The 17747-nt window shown below is 37.6% G+C and overlaps 1 protein-coding gene and 1 long non-coding RNA gene across 3 annotated transcripts in view; one reads left to right on the top strand and one right to left on the bottom strand.

Moving 5' to 3' along the window:
* The window catches only part of LOC101740800 (P protein), a 62060-nt gene extending 60317 nt beyond the window's left edge, over positions 1-1743 (bottom strand). The window contains exon 1 of one of the 2 annotated variants that reach the window (XM_012694352.4): positions 1468-1743. The gene's annotated coding sequence lies outside the window, so the exon portion shown is untranslated. The remainder of the gene's footprint in view (positions 1-1467) is intronic. The other variant, XM_062675352.1, reaches the window with a different exon arrangement.
* Positions 1744-6093: 4350 nt separating this feature from the next.
* Positions 6094-7712, top strand: LOC134201139 (uncharacterized). Its single transcript, XR_009976341.1, has 2 exons — positions 6094-6940; positions 7474-7712. It is a non-coding gene; the product is annotated as an uncharacterized LOC134201139 (long non-coding RNA).
* Positions 7713-17747: the final 10035 nt, after the last annotated feature.

The raw sequence follows: 17747 nt of genomic DNA, 5'->3' as shown, positions 1-17747 counted from the left end.
TTTCAATTGTTCTTTCATCCCGTTATTACCGTACCGATATTATAAGAGTTACAAAGTTATTTTATCGTCATCCGCACTGTAAGCCCACTGAGTTTCTTGCCGGATCTTCTCAGTGGGTCGCGTTTCCGATCCGTGGTAGATTTAAGTCGCTTTCAGACTACGCTATAATATAATAGCATATACCTAGTATATAGCTCATAGCACAACGATATCGCGCACCATACATTGTTATGGACACGTTCACACTGTACTGTATAGGAAGTCGTCGTGGCCTAAAAGATAAGACGTCCGGTGCATTCGTATCTAGCGATGCACCGGCGTTCGAATCCCGCAGGCGGCTACCAATTTTTCTAATGAAATACGTACTCTACAAATGTTCACGATTGACTTCCACGGTGAAGGAATAACATCGTGTAATAAAAATCAAACCTGCAAAATTATAATTTGCGTATTTACTGGCGGTAGGACCTCTTGTGAGTCCGCACGGGTAGGTACCCACCACCCTGCCTATTTCTGCCGTTAAGCAGCAATGCGTTTCGGCTTGAAGGGTGGGGTAGCCGTTGTAACTATACTGAGACCTTAGAAATTTATCTCAAGGTGGGTGGCGCATTTACGTTGTAGATGTCTATGGGCTCCAGTAACCACTTAACACCACGTGGGCTGTGAGATCGTCCACCCATGTAAGTAATAAAAAAAACTTATATTTCAAGGTGGGTGGCGCATTTATGTTGTAGATGTTTATAGGCTCCAGCAACAACTTAACATCAGGTGGGTCCACCCATCTAAGCAATAAAAATATATTATTGGCTAAGTATACGCTGCTACACTATATGCCACTATATAGTATAGCGTAGTCTGAAAACAGCTTCAGCACAGCACTGCTCTTGCTAGGGCTAGTGTTAGCAACGTCGTCAGGTTGTCGCCCCGTGAGCTCACCTACTCGCCCGGTTAAGCTGGGAGTACCTCTTAAGGCTACCAGCATATATAGAGAAAAAAAGGCCATTGATGCGTGCGTAATTTTTCAAATTACCTATTCTAACATCTTAAATTCAATAGAAATGACGTTTAAAGATACCTTTAAATTAAAGGTAATAAATATATAAAATATATATTTAGTTTTTTTTTTATTTATTAATTAGATGGGTGGATGAGCTCACAGCCCATCTGATGTTGAGTGGTTACTGGAGTCCATATACATCTACAACGTAAATGCGCCACCCACCTTGAGATATAAGTTCTAAGGTCTCAAGTATAGTTACAACGACTACCCCACCCTTCAAGCCGAAACGCATTGCTGCTTAACGGCAGAAATAGGCAGGGTGGTTGGGTACCTACCCGTGCGGACTCAGAAGAGGTCTTACCACCAGTAATTACGCAAATTATAACTTTACATATGAAGAAACGCGCAAACGAACCTACTGAAATCTTAGTTTAAAATGTAAAAAGAAAAATACATAATATACATACCCGATAAAAGTTCAGCGAACCGGCACAAAAGCTTCAAATTCACACACTAATTTCGTAACTAAACTTATTCTGTTCAACACTACAATAATTAAAGGACTAATTAAAAAAAGAAAACTAATAATTTAGTCCCGTTAGCATCAAACACAATGCCATTCTCGCGACTTAAACAGATGAAGTCGGAATGTGTAATGTTGAAATTCTCAAAAAATATCACTATGTTATACATTTTCGATAATATCATCACACGTGCGTCCGTGCAAACGTTCATAGGTAGACGACACACACACGTGTAAGAGAACGCTGCGCACGAAAGTGTTTAGAACTAATTTTATTTATTTCAAAGACACAAAAGCAATTTCGGAAGACAAAAGGAAACATATTGAATGGTATTTAACAGCATTATTATCGAATAGTCTTATAGTTTTGGCGGGCAAAAAATACAACGTGAATACGAAATAGTAAAATATTTTTTAATGGGATTTTATGACTTTGTAACTAAGACCTTTAGGTCAAGTCTTATTTTAATTTATATTCTTATTTTTATGAAAAATGAAAATATGAAATGAAATGAGATGAGATGATATAGTATGAAATATAATCTCAGTAAAATGGTGGTCATTTACTAAGACTTTTTCAGTGGACTTTTTGGAGGATCGAAGAGACGTTACGTTCAGGGGCTTTGTTTGATTTTCCCACATTTGTGCACTTTCACAGATACTAAACAGTTAATAAATCACCGTTTTTATACATTTAAACTTGAAGAAACACTAAACAGACAAAATAAAACAAATCACACAACTTCACTCTTCGCATTCCCGCCAAAAAGTCCCCCGAAATAGTTTAATGACAATAAAAACGCAAGATTAAGTCACGTAAAAGTAATTTTAATTGTACCTTATGACCGAGGAAAACCACTGAAAGTACTAGGTTTTTAATGGTTCTGCCCCTGTCTCTTTTCTGCTCGTTTGTGAACGAAAGAGACAGCTGCAACTAGATCTGAGTGTACCAAATAAAAATTTACTTTTCTAATTAATTATTCTCCACAAAATTGGATTAATTTCGATGTTTATTACCAATAATATCTAACAGATCGGCATTTATTGCTTTAATATGTCTTCAATTGTGCGTTCGAAGGATGTCAGATGTCAAAAAACGGCGGGAAAATGACCTAAATACATATTATTATGTTGTTATCTGCGCTTCGAGATGTACTTCTTTTAAAGTTAAAAATCGCACTTCCTGATCGCGTCTGTCGTCTTTTGTGTTAGAAATTTTGGATGTTCTTAATTTAATAGAAAGCCAAAACGCAATTTCAGAAATAACTGGTTCAAATCTTCTAAATCATTAGTGTGTCAATTCAATACGTAATGGAGACGTTATGGATACGTTGTCACCATCGTTGGCTTTATAGTTTTGGCACTTTGACGCTGCGGCTTTAGCACAGTATATTTTAGAAGAAAAACATCATCTAGTCATTTTACAGTTTAATTTGATTTATACACGCACAAGTTTTATTATTTCTCAATTTTTTTTTACGTGATTTCGACTCATTAAATTTTAAATCGCAAATAATAAAATTTGTTTTTATGTCACTTCATGTGAATTAGCGAAATATGGCGGACTTCATGCCAAAGACATGTCGAGCGAGGATGTAAAAGAAAAGAATGCTTAAAGACATGTAGGTTTTTAAAAATGATATCATTAATAAAAAATTGAAGGGTGAAAGGTTATTTAGCTTAAGCGACATTTCCCTTTAGACCACTTTTTTTTTTATAGCTTAGATGGGTGAACGAGCTCACAGCCCACCTGGTGTTAAGTGCGTAATTTTGTAATGAGCTTCTAGAAGAACTCAGGCTTACGGGAGCCAACAAACTCTTCAGAGGCATTTTGTACTGCCTTTAGGGTATTAAATTTTTTCGCTGCCCAGAAGTTCTCCAAAGATGTGTTAATTTTATCTAAAATAGTTTGTTGAACTCGCAATGACCTAAAACACGGAACGATCGGTAATTGCGCAGGTCTCTAGAGGAAGTATGTTCCGGAGGATATTAAGAGGTAAGAGATAAAATCAGATCTATTGGAGGAGCAATAAAGATTGAAGTTGATCGAGGAACCTAAATATTATTTTTCATATAGAATCGGCTTCAGCGTGACCAGAAAATTGAAGAGAAAACAATATTTTCTCCGTTTTTTTTTTAATTCACAAAAAAACTTTCATTTAAAAAAGACATTACGGACGGCCATTAGCGCAGACCTAGATAATTAGAAAGTTTTAACTTATTCAATCGAAGACCGCTCTCTGTTGATTTTGTAATTTTTAAGTAACAGTCGTAATTAAAGACGGTGTTAAGATCAACTAGAGGTCCCGCAGTAGTCGAAATTCGACTATAATTAATTGGAATTTTAAGTTTGTACACTGTTATGATTGTATTTTATACATCTATATTCACGAATTTCGCCAAGACTACACTATAAGAAATATTAACAAAGACAAACCATATTCTATTCTCAATTTGACAACAGACGTCAAGAACAAAAGTTTGACAATAAATAGTATGCATGCGTGTGTGCGTCAAATACATGGTATGTAGTGTGTGTAATGTTTTCTTTATTTATTTAATGTATCTTTTATGCATTATTTTAAAAAAATATTAGCATTGTGCACTTCTTCTCTATATTCTCTATAACTGTGGAAAATTTCATACTCCTCCGTCCGCGCAATTTTCATAAAAAGGGATACAAAGTTTTTGCTTCACGTATTAATATATAGATTCACGTCTTCATTTCTGACGTTTTGTCAAGACACCAATACTCGTAGTTATTTTGGCAATATGGAGGGTAGATATTAAGGAGCACCATCATGTATAGGGGACAAGTTGAAATAGTGTCCACCTTTAAAAAGCAAGTCGTTGTTGGAAGACTCTCGGAAATAGCGCTAGCTTAGCAAGTGGAAATGATATGAATATAGCAGTTTTAAACAGAGTGAAGTGTGTTGGACTAAAAAAAAACTATTTTCCGTGCCTTGTGCAGTTAAAAAATATACATTATTTAAAATCTTAACTCTCTATTACTATTATTATTTACGTAGGAAGTGGATTTTTTTAAAATTTTTATTGCGTAGATGAATGGACGAGCTCACAGCCGACCTGGTGATAAGTGGTTACTGGAGCCCATAGACATCTACAACGTAAATGCCGCCATCCACCTTGAGACATGAGTTATAAGGTCTCAGTATGGCTACAACGGCTGTCCCGCCCCTTCAAATCGAAACGCATTACTGCTTCACGAAAAAAATAGGTGTTTCTATCCTTCTTAATTTACTATCCTACTCTAATAGCTTATGGCGCTGTTTTTAAAATCCTTCCACTTGCTACTCTAGCGCCACCTTAATTGGTTCCTTTTCAGCGGAAACTTTTTCATACACCGAGACGCTTTTCCTTACTTCTATACTCCATATTTTGCAAACGTAGGTAAATGTCGATATAAAAAGCTCATTAAAAATTAAAGCCTATACGTTAATTTAAGATCAAAAAGGCGACAAATAACGTCGTGTTAATGAAAACGATAAACGTATTGTAAACGTCAGAAGAGAGTACATAGTGAAAACACAACTAGTTCATAGAACTAGCGAACTAGTTCATAGAACTAGTGAACTAGTTCATAGAACTAGCGAACTAGTTCATAGAACTAGCGAACTAGTTCATAGAACTAACTAACTATGCGAACTAGTTCATAGAACACAATGAACTAGTTCGCATTGTTTGTACTTTAAGGCATAAATGTAGTTCTAATTAGGTTCGAGCCTTGTATAAACAAAAGAACGGCTATCGATTGACTTACAATTATCGGAATCGATTTAGTGATACCAAAGATGAAAAAAGGCCTATCCTTGCGTTGATAATCCTCAATGCTGAGGTTCGTGACCTCCTCCAATAACTTTATTTTTATTTTTTATTGCTTAGGTGGGTGGACGAGCTCAAAGTCCACCTGGTTTTCAGTGGTTACTGGAGCCCATAGACATTTACAACGTAAATGCGCCATTCACCTTGAATATATAAGTTCTAAGATCTCAGTATAGTTACAACGGCTGCCCTACCCTTCAAACCGAAACGCATTACTGCTTCACCGCAGAAATAGGCAGGGCGGTGGCACCCACCTGTGCGGACTCACATGAGGTCCTACCACCAGTAAAATCTGCATTTATCCGCATATATTTAATTTTACTTCTCAATTACTATTTTCAATATTGACTACCTTAATTTAAAGCTTGGGCGTCCCACTTATCATTAGACGGGCCGCTTATCTGCCTAAAACGGCAAAAAAGAACAGGTCATTCATCTTTACCAAGTACCATTTTATAGTATTTTTCAAAATGAATTTATGAATTACGTGAAAAATACGTTCATACGTAAGTATTTAATTATTGCTGTAAATTAAAAATTTAATACTTCTTAGATTAAAATTAAGATTAGGATTTTAAATCGGGATTATTAAAGATGAGCACTCTGAAAATAGAACAAAATTTATTATACTCATTATAAAATAAAATAAAAAAAGAACTTTAATGATACCACTAGATAATTAAAGTTTTGCAATTATTATTTTTAATATTTACTTTAAAAAGTCGGGTAGGTGTGTATGTGTGTGTCGGAAGATAAAGCGAAGAGCTCTGTAGTCAGAGATTTATTACAGACTAGTTGACCCGCCAGACTTCGTAGTGCCTCAGTCGATAAATAAAAGACCTAAACTTTTGTCTATACTTAATATTATAAAGAGGAAAGATTTGTTTGTTTGTTTGTTTCGAATAGGCTCCGAAACTACTGGACCGATTTGAAAAATTCTTTTTCCATTAGAAGCCGACATTGTCCCTGATGAACATAGGCTACTTTTTTTTAATTTTTTTTTATTTTTATTTTTTGGTTTCATGTGTGTTTTAATGTTTCCGAAGCGAAGCGAGGGCGGGTCGCTAGTATAAAATAAACTTAAAACAAATAAAAAGAATCCGTCCGACGGGGGGGACATTAAAAGGAAAAACAAAATTGTTATTTTTATTTAATTCCGAGTATTTTCATATTTATCAACCTTTTAAACCTTCTCTGGATTTCCACAAATAATTCAAGACCAAAATTAACCAAATCGGTCCAGCCGTTCTCGAGTTTTAGCGAGACTAACGAAAGATAAAATTCAATACAGTTTTACCTTTCTTCTTCTTATCGGGAGGTTATTTTGGTTTCATCAGGTGTGTAGGTGAATTCGCAGGGCTCAGTGCTTCGCTGAATCTACCACCGGATCGGAATCGCGATCCACTGAGAAGATCCGGCGAGAAACTCAGTGGGCTGTGTCTGTGGGTTAAGTTGCACATCCCTTACTCCGATCGGTGCTTGGAGTGCCTAAAAGCATGAGATTCAACCAATAGGATCCGTAAAGACGTATTCAGGACAACGGCGGCCGTGTGTTGGGCCGTCGTCGGTATCAGGTATGTAATTAGCCTTACACCTTCCGTACCACAGCGGACTTGGTGGACCTGGTTACTGGACTGGATCTGGTTACTTCATCAATAGAGGTTTCAAGTGGAATCCTTCATCGAGGCAGCGAGCGATCCCTGGTATTGCCAGTGGGAATACAGGATCTATTGAAAGAAATCAGGATACGTACCTAGAGAAATAACTAAAGAAAAAAGAGAGGGGAACCCTAAAACCCTGGCTTCAGAACCCGAAATAAAACATCAGTTTAATTATGCACAACAACAAAAAAAACCTTAATATAATCAGTGTAAAGTAAAATAATTAGCAAAATAATAAATTATAAAACTAATTAAATATATAAAAAAAATAATTAGTTAAAACGTAGTAGCATTGTCGACACGTGACCAACGCAGAAGCAAATTCGCACGGTTAAAATAATTTAGAGTTTTCCGGACGAAAAAAAAAAAGGAATGTCTCGCCCACACTGAATTACATAATGCCATTTTAATAGTTAATCAGAAATTAAATCGTCCTTATTTGTTAGGAGTAAGCTGTCTCCTGAAACATTTGAAAACCGACACAGCGAGGGTATTCCTACCATGGCCACGGCGAGTCCTGGGTAACTTAAGTCAAGAAGACCATGTCAGCCGGTGTCTTCTCAATGTCCTCCGCGCCGGTGCTGCCCAGCTCGAACCGGCTGTCTCCAGTCAAGTCTTAACTTCGAAACTATGATTGAGAGTCTCTTTGGGACAAGAAAATACACACACTTGTATTTATTGTAAATACTTAATTATTGTAAATACACACACTCCAATTGTATCCTAATAAGAAACTCGATTCTCATCACATTATTTCAGCCATTTCCACTACTTTACAATGGTTATTCGTAGAAAATTGTGCTCTAACTACCGTCAAGTTTTTCTTTATAAAAATAATTTGTATACTTTCGTACGTTTCAATGCGGAAATACAGAAATGTGGCTCAGACAACCGTCAGGTATGGAAGTTGGTTAGAGACTAAGTGGAATGGTAGGGTAAGAGGTTAGAGCGTCCACCATTAGAATTGGAATACGATGACGGTGGAGGGAATGCAGTAGGCACTAAGAAGTACATGGCACATTCGTAACAGAAAGATTCGATTGGTAGCTGTGTATCCGTATACAGTAGGCAGCACCTTGGCTCTACCTCTGGCTTTGCTGAAGTCCATGGACGACGGTAACCACTCACCTATGGAAGGTACTTGGTGAACTGGGAGTACCTCTACACCTCTACACCTCTATACCTGGACAATCAAGGAATGGTAACTGCACATCAGAGCTTTTTGGTTTCGGTAAAGGGGTAAGACAGGGATGCATCCTGTCCCCTATTCTCTTTAACGCCTATGGAGAGTACATAATCAGGCGGGCATGTGAAGGTTGGGAGGGCGGAATCACAATAGGTGGCACTAAAATAACCAACCTCCGTTACGCAGATGACACCACACTCCTTGCTGCAAGTGAAATCGAGATGGTGAACCTCCTTGCTCGGATTGAGAACATCAGTTTGCTGTTGGGTCTAAAAGTCAATCACAGCAAAACCAAAGTCATGATTGTGGATCGAACCAACAGCCTTGAACTAACGGGAACGCAGAACCTTGACATCGTGAGCGACTTCGTCTACCTAGGGTCTACGATTAATAACACAGGATCACGCGAAAAAGAGATAAGGAGACGTATAGGGATGGCCAAAAATGCAATATCACAGTTGCATAAGATATGGAGAGACCGTAACATCACGCGAAAAACTAAAACCAAATTGGTGAGTTCGCTAGTTTTCTCCATATTCAGTTATGGAGCGGAGACCTGGACAATAAAGAAGTCCGACAGAGACCGAATAGATGCCTTTGAAATGTGGTTCTGGAGAAAAACGCTACATGGACGCTTCCATGGACCACCTTTCGCACCAACGTGTCTATTCTGAGAGAGCTTCATATCAAAACTAGACTTTCCACTATATGCCTTCGTAGGGTGCTGGAATTCTTCGGACATATTGCTCGTAAAGAGGGTCACAATCTAGAACAGCTGATGGGGACAGGAAATGTAGATGGCAAACGTCCCAGAGGATGCAGTCCCACGAGATGGTCGGACCAAATACGATCTTCTCCAAATATCCACTTCCACAATGCCCTTCATGAAGCTAAGGATCGTAGCAGATGGAGGGAAATCGTACGGGAGAAACTGATGCAGCGGGGGAGTCATGACTCTCAGTAATGAGGAAAACGACGCGAGGAGGAGGAACCACTCACCATCAGGTGGGCTGTATGCTCGTCTGCTTGTCTACACGGGTTATAAAAAGGAAAATACTTCCGGAAAAATCCATGAGGGAAAACATATTAAAATCTTAATTTTAAAGTCCCAAAAACTTTTACAAACTAATCATGGTTTAATGTGCACACGGTGGTTTAGTCGACTAATATTCCGGTCTGTGTTCCTCATAAATGTCCCTGTGGCAGTGATGTCGACAAGCTAGGACATCACGGACTGTCATGCCAAAAAAGTGCAGGACGCTTCTGGCGACATGCCGCACTTAATGATATCATACGCCGGTCCCTTGCCACCGTCAACGTGCCAAGTCTACTTGAGCCGACTGGTATTGCAAGAGACGACGGCAAGAGACCGGACGGTATGAGTTTGATTCCATGGAAGATGGGCCGGGTGCTGGTATGGGATGCAACCTGTTCAGACACGCTGGCCCCTTCCCATCTACATGGAACCAACAATAGAGCTGGTGCGGCTTGTGAAACGGCTGAAAAAGCCAAAGCATGCAAATACAGGGGTCTAGGCTCGGAATATGTTTTTGTCCCATTCGGTGTCGAGACCCTTGGTCCGTGGGGTCCTAGCGCTATAAGACTTTTTAAGGAAATAGTAAAAAGGTTTATCGACACCACAGGAGACCGAAGAGCTGGCAGCACTTTGGACAAAGAATTAGTCTAGCTATTCAAAGGGGGAACGCTGCCAGTATCTTCGGAACCTTGCCTAAAGGGATTTCCTTTAATAATATATTTTAGTTATTAAATTATTATTTTTATTATTTATTATTTAATATTGTTTATATTATTTTAATATTATTAATTTAGTATTTAATTTTAATTTAATATTATTTTTCTTTGTTATTTCACATGAGAATAAAACAAGTGTGTTATACTGACATCTAATTTAAACAAGTACGTATTACATTATGACGACGTTTAAGTATGTTGGAATAAACAGTTTCAACTGAAAATTTGCTTGAATGAGCAAAAACATCGGACGACAAACAAAGCTTATGCCGAGTAACTGCTATTGCTGCAAATTAATAAAATAAAACGCTGACGTGAAAGTAATAAAGTAATGTTGATTAATACGCTTTTATTAGCTTCAGACGTATGTATGTTTGTAACGGAATCTTTGAACATGATTTTGACCCCCTTCAAAACGTCGGATTAACTCGAAATTTGGCATACTTAATAAGGACCGATGACAATACGATTAAAATAAAAATTAAAAAAAAAAAATGAAAAAATTGAAATTCAACTAAAAAATGAAAAAGAAATAATAGTTTAAAAAAAACTTAAAAAATACGTTTTTATAGAAAATCCCACTAAAAATAGAAAATAAATCTTAATAAATTTGAATTAAAAATAGTGTAAGAAAAAATTATAAAAAAAGCGTGGGGTGCATGGTAGAGCATGAGAGTGAGAAGGGTTATTTTGATAATATCCTGAAAAGCACCCCACGCCTTTTTTTAATAATAATTCTAATCTAATGTAATAAAATCTAATAGGTAAATCGAATTTTGCGTAATTCGACATTTAAGCATTATCAGCACTGGGAAAGAATGCAATTGGCCATTCATTCCGGTGTTCAGATCGAGTCTCTGAACACGTGATATAAAGCTTAGAGGGTTTTTTTTTGGTCAGGAGGAAATCTTTTTTATTTTTTTATTGCTTAGATGGGTGGACGAGCTCACAGCCCACCTGATGTTAAGTGGTTACTGGAGCCCATAGACATCCACAACGTAAATGCGCCACCCACCTTGAGATACAAGTTCTAAGGTCTCAAGTATAGTAACGACGGCTGCCCTACCCTTCAAACCGAAACGCATTACTGCTTCACGGCAGAAATAGGCAGACTTCCCGCCGGAACTTCCGCCCTTCTCTGGGGATGGCGGGCGGGGTATGTCAGAATCGAACTGACTAAAACCTCCTGTCGCTCAACAACCAACGTCCAAACCTCTCATGAGACAGAACTCATGAAAAGGCAAAGGGGGGAAAGTGAAGCGTTTACTGCGGAGCACATCTCTCCCATCACCCTCACCCTTGGGACGCCGGACTGGTGGTCGTCGGCGCCACGACCACCAGCCCTTTCGGTCGGCAGACTGTCCGAAGCTCGCCTAGATGGCGCCGGTTAGAATGATCTATCCTACGGAATAACCGCTGGGTCAGAGCCAGCGTGGGCTAAGGATAGCCGGCCTTCCATCACCCGGATGCTCTTGCGTAAAACGCGTGCAGAGCAGTTTGCACGTCGTTTTGCTTAGGCCTCCCTCGCCGGTCCCCAGACCGACATATGAGGGAGACCCGAAACATTTAGAGAGCCAGGACTTGGGCGAGAATCGCCTCCCTGGCCCCCGCTCGACGGTGGCGGGATTATGCGTCTCTCACGCGCCCTTCTGCGAGATGGTGCACTCGCAGAAGTCGAGCATCGCCTTCCACGACTCGTCGTCGCTGAGCATCGATGTCACAACACTCGGCAACGACAAGTCGGTTCCTATTTTTGCGACGAGGACACGCCGCCACCTCTCATATGCGGGGCAGGCGACGAGCGTATGCTCTGCCGTGTCCAAGTCGCAACCACAACGGTGGCACTCTGCCGTCGGCTCGGCTGTGATCCGGTGCAGAAACTTACCAGTGAGCACCTGCGTGAGCCGGAAAGTGAGGTGTCCTCTGTCACGATTCACCCAATTCACAAGAACCAGGCGAATCGCCTCGACGGTCCTACGACCAGCCACCAGCGGGCTGATGCTTAGGATAGGCTGCACGTCGAACTCTTTGCCGAGTTCGACGAGTACGCTTACCGGGGAGAGAGCGCACGCGAGACTGCGTACAGAAGCTAGTTCTTACATATGAATCATTAAATATGATGTTAAATAGTTTGGAAGCCGCTGCCTCAAAACATCTATGTCATACTGCGCGATATTTTTGTAACACAAAGACAATGTGTATTTGACATACACACGTAACGTAACGGTACGGTCGCGCTGGAAATTCGTTCATTGACTTTTCTTTTTTTGTTCATGTTTTAATTCATTACAGTTAACCCGCCTATATCACGGTAGATATGTTCCGACAAAGTCCTGTATTGTGCGAAACCGCGTTATATGAGGCTTGTTTTAATATCGGGTTACCTGTAAGTATGTGGTATAGCGTAATAAACAAAATGCAAATACCGCCCAATAGACACAGTCCATTGAGTTTCTCGCCGGATCTTCTCGGTGGGTCGCGATTCCGATCCGGCGATAAATTCTTTGAGCCCCGTGAGCTCACCTACTAGTTCGGTGAATCTGGAATAACCCCTCGAGGTTATTAGAATAGGTAGGAAAAAAAATCAAGATTCTTCTTCCTAGTCGGATAATCTTGGCAGAGTAGTCGTCTATCAAACACATGGAAGAAATAGAATGTTTATCTACACAAATAAACAATTTAAAGTCAAGTTTAGAGAACATTACATTAAACTATGAACTAGCACAGAGGGACATTAGTGAGCATGTGTTGGCAATGGACAATTTAATTGATACTTGTAATTATAATCAACAGCGTTTTGACTCTTTGACAATGCAGTACGCTGAATGTAAATGCTCTGCATCGGGTTGTCAGGAGCTACCACATGTTGAAATTCAAAAACATAATGTGTCTATTCTTTCAGTGCTAGAGTCTCAAAGCAATGATATTATGAGGGCAGCACCTATCTGTCTACCTACTACTGCATCTTCACAAGTTTCTAGAAAAGACAAAATTAAAATAAAAATTTTTAGTGATGAGCTGGGGAAACAAATGGGTGTGGCATTACATGACCTTTGTTTTGGACAACATGTGATTAATTACTGTATGCCAGGTGCTAATCCAGCACAAATATTTGATAAGATTTTAAATACCACACATTGTCTAAACACAGTCATAATAATTATGTTAGGGAGGAGAGAAAACGTTAACCAAAAACAAATTTTGCATTATGTTGAACAAGTTAATATGTTAAATATTAAAAAAATTATTATGTTCACCTTTCCTTACTTGCAGGACTTGCCGACAGAAAATAAAATTAGATTTAATATTAATAATGCAATTTATAATGCTTTTGACAATAATAACTGCATCTTGACATCCAAAAAATATGCATTTAAATTAATAGACTTAAATAATATAATAAAATTTAGATATTTAAGGACATCAAAAAATGAAATATTTAAATTAACGAATAAAAATTTTAGACAAGTAGCAACATCGCTACACTATTTTATACACAATTTCCTAGCTATAAATTTAGCTAAAAAAATACCTGCTTCTATTGAGCAGGAAAAAGATATGACATGTTATAAGACTTTGGAATCTGCTTCCAATTTAAATTAATTAGTAAGACAAAGGAGTCACACTCTTGCAATTACAAATCAATTAATACACCAACTAGATTATACCCATCAAAAGACGTTAACGTTTCAATTATTAACATATTCAATTTGGTGCATCAAAATTTACAAGGGATGATGGGTAAAGAGCTAGAAATTGAAATGTTTTTAAATATGCATAATATTAATGTATTCTGTGTCACTGAGCACTGGTTTAGAAACTATGAATTATTGTTTAATTTTAATGATCACCAGTTGTCAAGTTCCTTCTGCAGAGAGAACGCTATTCGCGGTGGCTCACTGATTCTCGTTAGTAAATGTTTGAAATGTAAGGAACGAAAGGATGTAGTGGCCCGCTCTGTTGAGAGAATTATTGAAATTTCCTGTGTTGAGCTTGAGCACCTCATCGTTGTCTGCGTCTACAGACCTCCTGATGCGTTATATGATTCTTTTGAAAATATTTTGGAAAATGTATTGCTAAAGCTTTCTGTCTCTAATAAACAAATTTTGGTATGTGGTGATTTTAATATTAATCTTTTAGAAAACACAAATACCACTATTAGATTCAGAACACTGTTAAAGTCATATAACCTCCCAAACTTATTTTTAGAGCCTACTAGGACAACGACCACATCGGCAACATGTTTAGATAACATATTTACAAATGTAACACCGACTAACAAAAAAATTATTAATCAGTTAACATCAGACCATAGTGGACAATTTCTGTCTTTTGAATCTAATATGAATCCTAAAGATAAAAATACTCTTGTGATTGTTCCTATTAATAAAAAACGAATTGAGAAGTTTAGAAATAATATTAAGCAAGAACATTCAGAAATTATTTATAACAAAAACCCAAATTTGTCATACCAGAATATGTTTCAGAGAATTAATTTGGTCTTTACTGATATATTTATTCCTAAAACTGTAACATTAAAAAACAAAACCGTGTTCAGCGAGTGGGCCACCACCGGAGTGTACAAGAGTAGAAAAAAGTTATATGATCTGTACTCTGAAAAAGCTTATAATAATGATGAAACATTTCATCAATATGTCAGGAACTATTCAAAACTATTTAGAAAAGTTTGTTTAGCGGCAAAATCTTTACATTTAAGTGATTTAATAAAAAATGCCCCTGACAAGATAAAGATGACTTGGAACATCATTGGTAGAGAAAGTGGAAAAGTCAGAAATAGCCACCAAGAATTCTCATTAAAAATAGATGATAAATTGGTAACTAGTCATGAAGATGTGGCTAATGCTTTTGAAAAGTTTTTCTCTGACATTCCAGTTTCAACTACCACTTCTCTAAATTCATCCCCCACAGCAGCTGAAATATTATTGCATAAACATGTCAACAAATGTAATGAAATTTTTAAATTTAAGGAAATTAATTCAAGCAGTATAATAAAAAGTTTTAATAGCCTTAATGTAAAAAATACAGCTGACTTGTGGGGAATATCAGTAAAGATTTTGAAGTCTGTAATAGACATTATTGCTCCTCATCTTGTTAGTATTTTTAATGACTGTATTAGGTGTGGTGTATTTCCTGACTTAATGAAACATAGTAAAGTGATTCCTCTTTTTAAATCTGGTAGTACTGATGACCCCTCTAACTATAGACCTATTTCAGTACTCCCTACGTTGAGTAAAATTTTTGAAAAAATTATTTTGACCCAACTTTTAGAACATTTTAATTCAAATAACCTGCTTCATAATAAACAATTCGGGTTTACCAGGGGTCGCTCTACAACTGATGCAGGTGCTTATCTAGTCAAAAATATTTTTAAATCTTGGGAGGAATCGCATGATTGTCTTGGAATTTTCTGTGACTTATCCAAAGCATTTGACTGTGTTGAACATGAAACATTGGTGAGGAAACTACATCACTATGGTATTAGGGATGGTGCATTGGAACTTATTACTTCCTATTTATCAGGACGGATACAAACAGTAGATGTGAAAGGTAATAGATCTTCAGGCACCTTGTTGAAAATGGGTGTACCTCAGGGTTCCATTTTGGGTCCTTTTTTATTTCTAATATATATAAACGATTTACCTAGTTTTATTGAGTCCCGACACGAGGTCGTATTATTCGCAGATGATACATCTTTATTATTTAAAATTAAACGACAACTACAAGTCTATGACGAAGTGAATGATGCGATTTCGTGTGTGGTTCATTGGTTCCGTATCAATAACCTATTATTGAACAGTAAGAAAACTAAATGTATTAAATTTACTTTAAAATGTATTAAACCATCTTTAAATGTGAGACAAGTGGATAGTGATGTAATTGTTTCTGAGGAATCATTGGAGCTTGTTGAGTCAACCGTATTTCTTGGTATAACAGTGGACTCCAAACTGCAGTGGGGACCTCATATTCATAAATTGGCGAGTAAGCTCAGCTCTGCAGCATACGCAGTAAAAAAAATTAGAATGTTAACAAACGCGGACACGGCTCGTTTAGTTTACTTTAGTTACTTCCACAGTGTCATGTCCTATGGCATTTTGCTATGGGGCAATGCGGCCGATGTAGAAATGATATTTATTCTGCAGAAAAGAGCTATACGTGCTATTTATAACATGCACTCAAGGGAATCCCTGAGGGAGAAATTTAAAGAAATTAAAGTTCTCACTATGCCATCCCAGTACATTTTTGAAAATTTGATGTATGTTCGTAAACATATTGAGGAGTTTCCTAAACAGTCGGACATACATAATAGAAATACTAGGAACAAACACAAGCTTGTTGTGCCGATGAGTAGGTTACATAAGATACGAAATTCATTCGGGTGTTTGTCTGTGCGCCTGTACAACAAAATCCCACATGATGTTCAGAACCTACATATACATAGGTTTAAGAAAACTATTAAAGAACATCTGTGCAATAAAGCTTACTATAAAGTCAATGATTATCTAGAAGATTGCACAAAGTGGGAATGAGTTGCTCGCTCCAGGCATTTCAATATTGTAGTAATTGTTACGTTATAATACTCAGTGTAAAAAATTCATATTTAAAAAAATAATAATATTAAAAAATAAATAAATAATAATTTTATATGTAAAAAAAAAGACATGCCCGCTGAGTTTCTTGCCAATTCTTCTCAGGACGGAGGCTAGTTCTTGTGAATTGGCGGTAGTTCTTTTGACGTTCAACAAGTATGTACTTTCATTTATGTTGAATAAAAAAATTTTTTGATTTGATTTGATTTGATTTGATTTATCGATGGACAGAGTTGCGTAGCATTGTCGCCGCTCGCTTCCAAGGCAGTCGAACTTCGAGCGATGTAACCCCGTTGGAGGCGGCTGTTAGCATTGCGAACGAGGTGGCTTTCGTAGTGCTGGTGGTAAGGTCATCTGCCTTTTAAATCATCCTGAACGACAAGCCTCTCCATTGATTCCATTATTGATATCACTGAGTAGTCGAACGAATATCGAAGGATCTAGTAGCACCTAGAACGCTCGAAAAGTGCAACGCCATCTATTGTCAGATAGCGGAAACTACTACTAGAGATGTGTGAAATATTCTCGATAATTCTAGGGATGAGGTGTCGACTATAAAAGCGTTGCAGGGATGGCACGCAGTCAGTCAGTAATCGGAAGTACTCGAAGCGAAACAGAGAACGGATCACCTGAAGCGAAGCGGAAGAAGCGAACTGAGAATTTTAAAGTGCTTGTGAACTTGTGCAGTGTTTTTAAGTGGTCTAAGTGTTGAATACAGTTTTTTAGTTGTACTTTGGTGGAATTTTATTTATCCCCAACCCCAGCGCGTAACAATAGCAATAATTTGCGCAAAAAATAAAAATTAGTGACTTTTACCGTTCCAACTTAAGTATTTTAAAAGGTTCTCACGGGTGACCCTCATATACCGAATGATTCAGTAAGATAAGGCTCACTGGTGAGCACCGTGGCCTAAATGAAAATTCTCGATTTTTCATATCGCGTTCAGACTCCCAATAGGCTAGGAATTAATCCTATTACCAAATATTTAGTTTCGACAAATGCACTATTTTCACTTGGCTCCTTTTAATTTATCTTTGTCTTTTTAACTTGAAACGGAGGTCAGCTTATCAATTTTAGCTAAATTAGAAATTTGTTTCCTTGAATTAACTAATAAATATGTATATAATTTGTTTGAAATGTTCATGAGAAATTAAATGAAATGGAGTACATAATT

This window comes from Bombyx mori, chromosome 23, assembly GCF_030269925.1.
Source record: "Bombyx mori chromosome 23, ASM3026992v2".
NCBI classification, from domain to species: domain Eukaryota; kingdom Metazoa; phylum Arthropoda; class Insecta; order Lepidoptera; family Bombycidae; genus Bombyx; species Bombyx mori.
The sequence above is the reverse complement of the archived record's forward strand: the minus strand, read 5'-3'. Positions and strand labels throughout refer to the sequence as shown.